Source organism: Mustela putorius, unplaced genomic scaffold, assembly GCF_011764305.1.
Source record: "Mustela putorius furo isolate JIRA1106 unplaced genomic scaffold, ASM1176430v1.1 tig00537297_pilon_pilon_pilon, whole genome shotgun sequence".
Taxonomy (NCBI): Eukaryota; Metazoa; Chordata; class Mammalia; order Carnivora; family Mustelidae; genus Mustela; species Mustela putorius.
In genome coordinates, this window is record NW_025422435.1 from 42906 (window position 1) to 53577 (window position 10672).

A 10672-nucleotide genomic window follows, 5' to 3' on the forward strand; every position below is an offset into this window, starting at 1 on the left:
GGCAGGAAGCCTGCTTCTCCCTCTCCCACTCCCCTTGCTTGTGTTCCCTCTCTCACTGACTCTCTGTCAAATAAATCAATAAAATCTTTAAAAGGATAAAATATCATGTCATTGGCAAATATAGATAATTTTACTGCTTCTCTTCCAATCTGGATGCCTTTTATTTCTTTTCCTTGCCTAATTGCTCTAGCTCAAACTTCTAGTCCAGTACAGTGTTCAAAAGAAATGGTGAGAGTAAACATCCTTGTCTTGTTCCTAAGGGCAAAGTATTCAGTTTGTCACCATTAAGTATGATGGTAGCTATGTGTTTTCTGTAGATACCCTTTACCAGACTGAGGAAGTTCATTCAACATTAACTTCCTGAGGTTCCTCCATATTGTTGTGCATCATTGCCTATCATTAATTCTTTGCTGTGTAGTATTCCTTTGTGGGAATATATCACAATTCATTCCTTCTACCTTGTTGATTCACTTTTGTTAGCTTACTGTTTTTAGCTACTACAGAGAGTGCTTCTATGAATGTTCTAGTATATATTATTTGCTGAACACATGTACACAGTCCTGTTGGGGGGTATAGATATAGTAGTGGACTTGTGGAGTCACAGAATGTGAATATATTCAATTTTTAAAATTTTATGGTCAGAGTTGTCAACACTAATTTTATAAGGATATTAACAGTATTGACTAATACTGAATTAATTATTAATTAATCATTATTAATTATTAATTAATTAATTATTATAATGTTGTTATTGAATTTTAAGAGATTTCATAGGTTCATAGAGATACTTTAAAAAGGCAGAGGTGGGGAGCTCTTCTCTGTAGAAGAATGCCAGCTAGTAAATCTACAAGGAGGGTGGGTGGCTCAGTAATTAAGTGTCTGCCTTCAGCTCAGGTCATGATCCCAAGGTTCTGGGATAGAGCCCCGCATCAGGCTCCCTGTTCAATGGGAAGCCAGCTTCTCCCTCTCCCACTCCACCTGCTTGTGTTCCCTCTCTCGCTGTCTCTCTCTCTCTGTCAAACATACAAAGAAAATCTTTTTTTAAAAAATCTACAAGAAATGTTAGCATTAGAAAATCACCATTTTTCACTGATCAAAGTAATAACTGATTTAGACCAGGATCATTCATCTATGATCATTAAATGTTGGGAACAGGGTATTCACATAATCTCAAAGTACCACCCCACAAATTACATACTACTTTCACAGGGAAAGGTCCTGTATTAATTTTTTATTTCTGCTGTAACAAATTACTACAAATTTATTGGCTTGAAACAACACAAATTTATTACTCCATACTATATAAGTCATAAGTCCAGCACAGCATTGCATTTCTTTGCTCAGGGTCTCACAGGGATAAAATCAAAGTTTCTGCATTCCTTTTTAGATACTCTGGGGAAGCTTCCACTTCCAAGCTCATTCAAGTTGTTGGCAGAATTTAGTTCCATACAGTTGTAAGACTGAAGTCCACATTTCCTTAACATGTGGTCTTCTCCATCTCTATGCCACAATGCATCAAATCCTCCTGCTTTGAATAAATAAATCTACTTTTAAGGGCTCATGTGATTACGAAGGGTCCACTGAGATAATCCAAGACAACCTCCCTATTTTAATAATTAGGAACTTTAATTATGACTGCAAAGTCCTTTTTGCCATGTAATGTAACACATTCACTGGGACAGGAGGTTGTGGGGGGCCAAAATTCTGCCTATAATAGAACCTGTACAGTGGAAGGATCTGGGGGGAATCACCTTAACCAAATTATCAAATTTAGCATCATACAAATAGTGAAACAAACTGGAACTATGGACCTCTAGGTGTGATGTAATGGGAAGTATATATCTCCATGGCATATTTTTGCCAAAACGTTTTTTTTAAGATTTTATTTATTTATTTGCAGAGAGAGAGAGTGAGCAAGGCAGACAGAGTGGAAGGCAAAGGCAGAGGGAGAAGCAGGCTCCCTGCCGAGCAAGGAGCCTGATGTGGGACTCGATCCCAGGACACTGGGATCACAACCTGAGCTGCTTAACCAACTGAGCCACTCAGGCATCCCTTGCCAAAACTTTATTTCTTTTTTTTTTCTTTTAAAGATTTTATTTATTTGTCAGAGACAGAGGGAGAGAGAGTACTCGAGCACAGGCAGACAGAGGCAGGAAGAGGCAGAGGGAGAAGCAGGCTCCCTGCCGAGCAAGGAGCCCGATCCCAGGACCCTGGGATCATGACCCGAGCCGAAGGCAGCTGCTTAACCAACTGAGCCACCCAGGCATCCCACCTTGCCAAAACTTTTTAACCTGAATCTAGTGATGAGGCCATAATCAGACAAATTCAGATTGTGAGACATTCTACAAGGCAAAAGACAACTAGCCAGAACTCTGCAAATGTCTTGAAGACAAAAGAAAAAAAAAAGTAAGGAGGCTTTTTAGATTAAAAGAGACTAAAGAGGGGTACCTGGCTGGCTCCATCAGAAAAGCATGTGACTCTAGATCTTGGGGTGGAGAGTTCAAGGTCCATGTTGGGTATAGAGATTACTTAAAAATAAAATCTTAAAAAAAAAAAAAAGGGAGGGGCACCTAGGTGGCTCAGAGGGTTAAGCCTCTGCCTTCAGCTCAAGTCATGGTCTCAGGGTCTTGGGATAGAGCCCTGCATCAGGCTCCCAGCTCCGTGGGAAGTCTGCTTCTCCCTCTGACCTCTGACCTCTCTCTATATCAAATAAATAAATAAAATCTTCAGGGGCGCCTGGGTGGCTCAGTGGGTTAAAGCCTCTGCCTTCAGCTCAGGTCTTGATCCCAGGGTCCTGGGAGTGAGCCGCATATCCGGCTCCCTGATCAGCAGAGAGTCTGCTTCTCCTTCTCCCTCTGCCTGCTGCTCTGCTTACTCATGCTCTCTATCTCTGTCAAATAAATAAATAAAATCTTTAAACAAAAAAAGAATAAAGAAAATCTAAAAAAAGAAAGTAAAATTCCATTGACACCTAGTGTGATATCCCCACTGTTAACAGTTTCTTTTGCTTTCTTTCAGATTCTGTGCTTATACAAGAAAATATATGCATAATATATACACATATATCCTTGAAAAATACATAAATGATTATAATATACATATTCCACTCTTTACTTTTTTCCTTTTTTAAGAATTTTGTTTATTTACTTGACAGAGAGAGAGAGAGAGCGCGTGAGAGAGGGAATATAAGGAGGGGGAGTGGGAGAGGGAGAAGACACACAGCAAGAGAGAGAACACAAGGGGCGCCTGGGTGGCTCAGTGGGTTAAGCCGCTGCCTTCGGCTCAGGTCATGATCTCAGAGTCCTGAGATCGAGTCCCACATCGGGCTCCCTGCTCAGTGGGGAGCCTGCTTCCCTCTCTCTCTCTCTCTGCCTGCCTCTCCATCTACTTGTGATTTCTCTCTGTCAAATAAATAAATAAAATCTTTAAAAAAAAAAAAAAAAAAAAAAAAAAAAAAAAAAAAAAAGAGAGAGAACACAAGCTGAGCAGAGAGCCCAGTGCGGGGCTCCATCCCTGGACCCTGGCACCAGGACCTGAGCCAAAACCAGACACCCAACAGCTGAACAACCCAGGCGCCCTCTTTATTATTTTTTTTAAAGTATACTTTGGACTCATTTCCAGATCCGTACTCATAGACCTTCCCCCAACCTACTCACTTTTTTATTTATTTGACAGAGATCACAAGTAGGCAGAAAGGCAGGCAGAGAGAGAGGAGGAAGTAGGCTCCCCACGGAGCAGAGAGCCTGATGCAGGGCTCAATCCCACGATGCTGGGATCAAGACCAGAGCCAAAGGCGGAGGCTTTAACCCACGGAGCCACCCAGGTGTGTCCCGCTCACCTTTTTAAATGGGTATCTACCGTTCCAGTGTTTGGAATTTAATTTATTTAACCACTCCCCTATTTATGCACATTTATGTAGTTTCTAAGTTTCTCTTCCCAGCCCAGCATTTTAAATAATGGGGTCTTTACCATATTTTAACATTTGTTAAGGAAAGACTTGCTCCTTTCACAAAGTACTTAGCCATTTATTTCTCAAAGTAAAGCAATCATTTTAAGTGATTTCTGCCATAATGCTTATTTTGAAAATGAGAATTTTTTCCAAAGCAATTGATACATTAGGCAGCGATTTGAGCAAAATGCGAATTTTGCCTTGGCTTATGTGCAACTTTGTCTATTGGAAACAGTAAATGAATGCAGCAAACTGCACCCAGATTAACCTAGCCATGCTGGAGTAAACGTAATGAACACACGCATTCATGGGCAGACGTCTCCATCAGTTACCCACGTGTGTTACGAGTCACACCCATCCACATCTGGTGTATTTCAGATAACTCTTTTTCCACCATTTCACAATAATTCACAAGCTAAAACCACTCAATGCTCACTTCCCCCAGCACACTTTAGTTCTTTTTCATGGTGAAGTGCCATATTTATTATAGTATTTGAAAGGCCCTCCCCCTCCCGTCGTTAACTAATTAACTGCTCTTTTGTTGTGTAAGAGTACCCCCTCCTCCCCTTGCAGTGAAAAGACCCTTCCCCCAGGGTTGAATTCAATGTAACTGCTCTTTTGCCTTTCTGTAACTGCTAGGCTTTTAGGGCATGACACTTGTCTCCTGTTATGTTTCTTATCATTTAACATGTGTAAAACTGTGATACCATTTTTTATAGACTTCTATCGTTTTGGTGTCACTGACACGGATTTTTAGCATTGTGCCTCTAATCCCATTTTACCCATAGGTCATGTGGCTTTTATTGAACAATTTTGCATAGCCAGGTGATTTTTAGAAATAAATATGTTGCTCATAGCAGAATTGACTATACTGAGTTTCAAGAAAAATTTTGTTGAGGTTCTGAGTGGAATCACAGTAAGTTCATAAATTAATTTTAAGAGAACTAAGATTCCTTTTTTTAAAAAAGTAAACTCTATGCCCAACATGGGGTTTGAACTCATGACCCCGAGATCAAGAGTCATATGCTTTATGTCCTGAGCCAGCCAGGTGCTCCTACAGAACTAATATTCTTTTCTTTTAAAAAAGATTTTATTTATTCATTTGACAGAGAGATACACAGCAAGAGAGAGAACACAAGCAGGGGAGTGGGAGAGGGAGAAGCAGGCTCCCCAGCAAGCCAGATGTGGGGCTCCATCCCATGACCAAAGGCAGAAACTTAACGACTGAGCCACCCAGGTGCCCAGAACTAATATTCTTATATTTTATTTTTCTATCCAGAAATGAAAGATGTCTCTTTATTAAAGCCATATTATATTTCTCAGTTAAGCTTTGTAGTTTTTCTTAGGCCATATATATCACTCATTGAATTTATTTAAAAATACTGTATACACATGTATTTAATACTATCATGCATTTTTTTTCTAACTGGTTATTTATGGTATGTAAGATTGTTACTGATTTTTGTATATTTTTCTTACCTGGGGAATACAACCACATCATCCACAAGTAATATTTTTGTCTCTTCTTTTCAAATATTGATTCCTTTTATTTATGTTTCAAATGTTAAGGCACTGGCCAGAACACCCAAGAAAATATTAAATCATAACGGCAATAACAGGCATCCTTATTTTATTTGCAATTTAAAAGGGAGTAAGTATGGTAACTGTTAGTTTGAGATTCTTTCTACTACCAGCCAAGTGCTCCTATAGAAACATCTTTCTTTTTTTTTTTTAAAGATTTTATTTATTTATTTGATAGGCAGAGATCACAAGTAGGCAGAGAGGCAGGCAGAGAGAGAGGAGGAAGCAGGCTCCCTGCTGAGCAGAGAGCCCCATGCGGGGCTCGAGCCCAGGACCCTGGGATCATGACCTGAGCCTGAAGGCAGAGGCTTTAACCCACTGAGCCACCCAGGCGCCCCTAGAAACATCTTTCAAAGAAAAAAGAAAGAAAGAAAGAAAGAAAGAAAGAAGACGTCCTTCTATTTCTATTTTTTTTTAATTATTTTATTACGAATAGATGTTTACAACTTTGTTCCACATAAGATGTTTTGTTTCATTTTCAGTTCTTTTTTTTTTTTTTTTTTTTTGGTCTGGCATTATGTTAACCACAGGTGAACATTTCAAACCTCTAGACTTTTGCCCATGCTGTCTCCTATTTGAAATGCTTCTCCTTTCTTAGCTTAAAATTGTCTACTCATGTTTCAAGACTGTATTATGCAGGTCTTTTTTTCTGTTAAAACAGACACAAATCCTTCACTATGTTGTACACCTGAAACTAATAACACTGTATGTTAAATATACTGGAATTGAAATTTTTAAAAAAGACGGAAATCCAAGTCAAAGCACTATAAGCAAAGAAGGGAATATACTGGCTCACATAACTGGGAAGGGTAAGGAAAGTGAGCCTCTTTGCTCTTTCGGCCTCCTAGCTACTCCTCTAGGAAGAAAACTGATTAGCATGACTAATGACTTTAAGAGAAGGAACAGCTCTTCTCTTAAGGAAGGTTCAGCTCTTCTGCCTTCCCACTTCAGAGGTCATCCTGCCATCAGAGAGAATACGTTCTGATTCAAGATAGAGAGTGTTTGGGGCACCTGTGTGCCTTAGTCGGTTGGAGGTCTGCCTTTGGCTCAGGTCATGATCTCGGGTCCTGGGATGGAGCCCCCCCCCCCATGTGGGGCTCTCTGCTCAGCCGGGGAGCCTGATTCTCCCTCTATGTTCTCCCTCACTCTCTCTTCCTCTCTCAAATAAATAAATAAAATATTTTTTTAAAAAGACAGTGTTGTATAGGTCTACTTGGCCAGAATCTAAAGCTGTGTTCACTCAACAGCCTTATCAGTAAGAATGTTAACATTCTGATCTCCATTTGTTTCCTATAGCTTATTTCTCAATTGGCTAGAAACCATGAAGGGGAAAATGGGGGCATTGTATACTGATTCCTTAAAACCTTAGCATCCACTGCAAAGTCCTATCGTAACTATCACTTAAATGAAGCTATTCCTTTTATTCCTCAGGTAGTACAAAGAACAAGTCTCTTGCTCTTCTCTCTATACATCTAACATAGCACTTCTTATATTAAAGGATAATCATGTTCAGATTTTTTGTTTCCCCCACTAGGCAGGCCTTCTCAAATGTAGAGATCATTTTGTTCCTCATCTAACCATACAACCTAGTATCTAAATTCCTAGCCTTTATGAGGAAAACTCGTATTTCCTTTTTTTAAAAGATTTTATTACAGAGAGAGAAAGAGCACAAACAAGCAGAGGAGCAGGCAGAGGGAGAGAGAGAAGCAGGCTCCCCGCCAAGCAAGGAACCCGATGTAGGACTGGGTCCCAAGGCTCTGGGATCATGGCCTGAGCCAAAGGCAGCCACTTGACTGACCTAGCCACCCAGGCGTCCCAGAAATTTACTTTTCTTTTTTTTTAAAGATTTTATTTTTATTTATTTGTCAGAGAGAGAGAGCGCGCGCACGCACAGGCAGACAGAGTGGCAGGCAGAGGGAGAAGCGGGCTCCCTGCCAAGCAAGGAGCCCGATGTGGGACTCGATCCTAGGACACTGGGATCAGGACCCGAGCCGAAGGCAGCCGCTTAACTGACTGAGCCACCCAGGCATCCCAAGATACTTACTTTCTTTTTTTTCTTTTTAAGATTTTATTTATTTATTTCACAGAGATCACAAGTAAGCAGAGAGGCAGGCAGAGAGAGGAGGAAGCAGACTCCTGGCTGAGCAGAAAGCCTGATGCGGGGCTTGATCCCAGGACCCTGGGATCATGACCTGAGCCGAAGGCAGAGGCATTAACCCACTGAGCCACCCAGGCGCCCCGTCCTAGATATTTACTTTTTAATCACGTTTTGACATGAGAGCTTCTCAAAGTGGTGCATGGGTGGCTAACTTAAGTTAAATCGGAGTGGAAGGCAGATGCTAAACCAACTGAGCCACTCAGGCGCCCCTCCATAGGTTTTTTGTTTGTTTGTTTCTTTTAAGATTTTATTTATTTGACAGAGAGAGACACACAACGAGAGAGGGAACACAAGCAGGGGGAGTGGGAGAGGGAGAAGTAGGCTTCCTGTTGAGCAGAGAGCCGGACATGTGGCTCAATCTGAAGACCAGGGGATCACGACCTGAACCTAAGGCATATGCCTAACGATGGAGCCACCCAGACACCCTTCAATAGGTATTTTTAATGCACCATATTATACATTATATCTTCATGACTTATCATTTTATAACTGGAAATTCCTATCTTTTGACCCACTTCACACATAAAAACAAGTCATTTAAATAATTTCACTCAAAGAAGATCCAGCCAACATAATCAACCTCGCTAGTGCCTGACTTGTAACAGAATGCCACTTATGATTTAACAGTTGATACTAACTATTCTGCCACAATTATCTCTCCTTGTCTTCTCTTCTTAAAGGTAAGTTGGTTTAGTCAGAGAATTAAAGGGAGAAGAAGTGAATTTTAAATGTAATTCATACTGCATTTTTCTCATTGTAGAATACCTGTACATGTTCATTATAGAAAATGGAAAATATAGAAATGCATAAAGAAGAAAAAACTTTTAATTATTCAAAACTCCCAAGCCCTAAGAAAACCATTCCTAATATTTTTGAGTATTTCTTTTCAAGATTTGCCTGTATATGTTTATACAATTAGCATCACATCAAATATTATATCTTGCTTTTTTTACTTATATTGTAAACATTTTCCTGTTGTATGGGCCGAACTGTGTTTCTCCAAAATTGGTATGTTTAAGCCTAAATCCCAGTGCCTCAGAATGTACTGTATTTGGAGACAGAGTATTTAAAGAAGTGAAGTTAAAATGAGGCCATTAGCATGGGCCAAAATCTAATCTGACTGGTGTCCTTATAAGAGGAAATTTAGACACACAGGGGTACATTAGGGATGGGCAAACACTGAAAAAAAATACTGTGAGGATACAGTGAGAAGGCAGCCATCTGCAAACCAGGGAGGGACGCCTCAGAAGAAACCAAACTTGCCAACATCTTGATTTTGGACTTCTAGGCTCCAGAACTAGGAAAAACTGAATTTCTATTGTTTAAGTCACCCAGCCTGTGTTATTTTATTGTGGCAGTTCTAGTAAACTATTATTACATTTGCCATTGAACATTCTTCAAGATCTCCTGTAATATCCTTTTAAAATATTCTAAAATAAGTATTATGGTAAATTTATGTTGTTTTCACGTATTAACTATTATAAACAATGTTTCAATGAATAGGAAATTGAATATTCTTAGATTTTTTTTTTTTAAGTTATCTCTACACTCCACTTGGAGCTCAAACTCAGGACCCTGAGACCAAGAGTCACGTGCTCTACTGACTGAGCCAGCCAGGCACCCTCTCTTAGATATATTTTTCATCAAATAAAAACAGGTGAGGGGCACCTGGTTGGTTCCGTCGGTAAAGCACATGACTCTTAGTCTCAAGGTCGTTTAGTTTACGCCCCACGATGGGCATGGAGCCTACTTTAAAAAATTATAGTTGGAAAAAAAATTATAGTTGGATTAATTCTTCTACTGCCCTCTGAAGAAATTTATGTCTGCTCTTAAGGTCAAGCCTAGTGATACACTCACATAGACTCCCTTTTGATTCTATTATTTCTATTATTCTCAAAGAACACAGCTTTCAGGTAACTTCAAACTGCTTATGATACAACTAAGTGAATTCATTTTCTTTGTATCAGTTACAGTCCTGATGTGAGGATTAGCCCTCCCCCCTTCTTTCCATCTGAGAATGAATCTGGGTTCTTCCTTAGATTAGAGAAGATATTCAGGTTTCCTTGATAAAAACTTGGAGAATGTCCTTGTCTCATAAGTAATACGCTATGTTCAGAGGATGATATTTCTTAATTCTGTTCCCAACTCTTGGGGATCCACTACCACAAAGTAGGAAATAAACACAGGTCTAAATTTGAGGAAGAGAAGACGGCAACAATTCCCTCCCCTGGGTAGTATATATAACCTATCCCACTTGAGACTCAGGCAGTCAGGATCCATTAGTTCCTGCAAAGGTCTTTGAGATACTGTAATTTATCATAAGAAATACCTGTTGGGTCTTCACACCTCGGACTTTGAGCTCTTAAAACCCTTGGAATTTCCTAAGTGATTAGAATGATCAAGGTGTCTTTCGTTATGTTAATCAGTGACTTTCCAACCACACCTTAGGATGGGGGCAGGTTGCCAGAAAACTAACCACATGATTAAAGGGTTGGAAGCTTAAGTTCCATCCCCTGACCTCTTGGGAGTGGGAAGGGGAGGAAGATGAATCAATTACCAAAGGCCAGTGATTTATCAGTCATTCTAAGTAATGAAGCCTCCATAAAAAACCAAAAGGGCAGGGTTCAGAGTGCTTCAGGACTAGTGAACACATGGAGATTTGGGGAGAGTAATACCTTCTGTACCCCTGGAAGCTCCAAGCCCTTTCCCTGTACTTTGCCTTATGTGTCTTTCCCATCTGGCTATTCCTAAATTATATCCTTTTATGACAAACTGGTAATCTAGAATGCAAAATGTTTCTTTGAGTTCTGTGAGCCACTCTAGCAAATGAGTCACGCCCAAAGTGGGGGGGGGGGTGATTGGAACCTCCAATCTAGAGCTGGTAGTTCAGATGCACAAGTGACAAGTTAGACTTGGAATTCATGTGTCAAATTACAGGGAGGGCAACCTCAGTAGGATTGAACTGTGGGATCTAAGGCTATCTC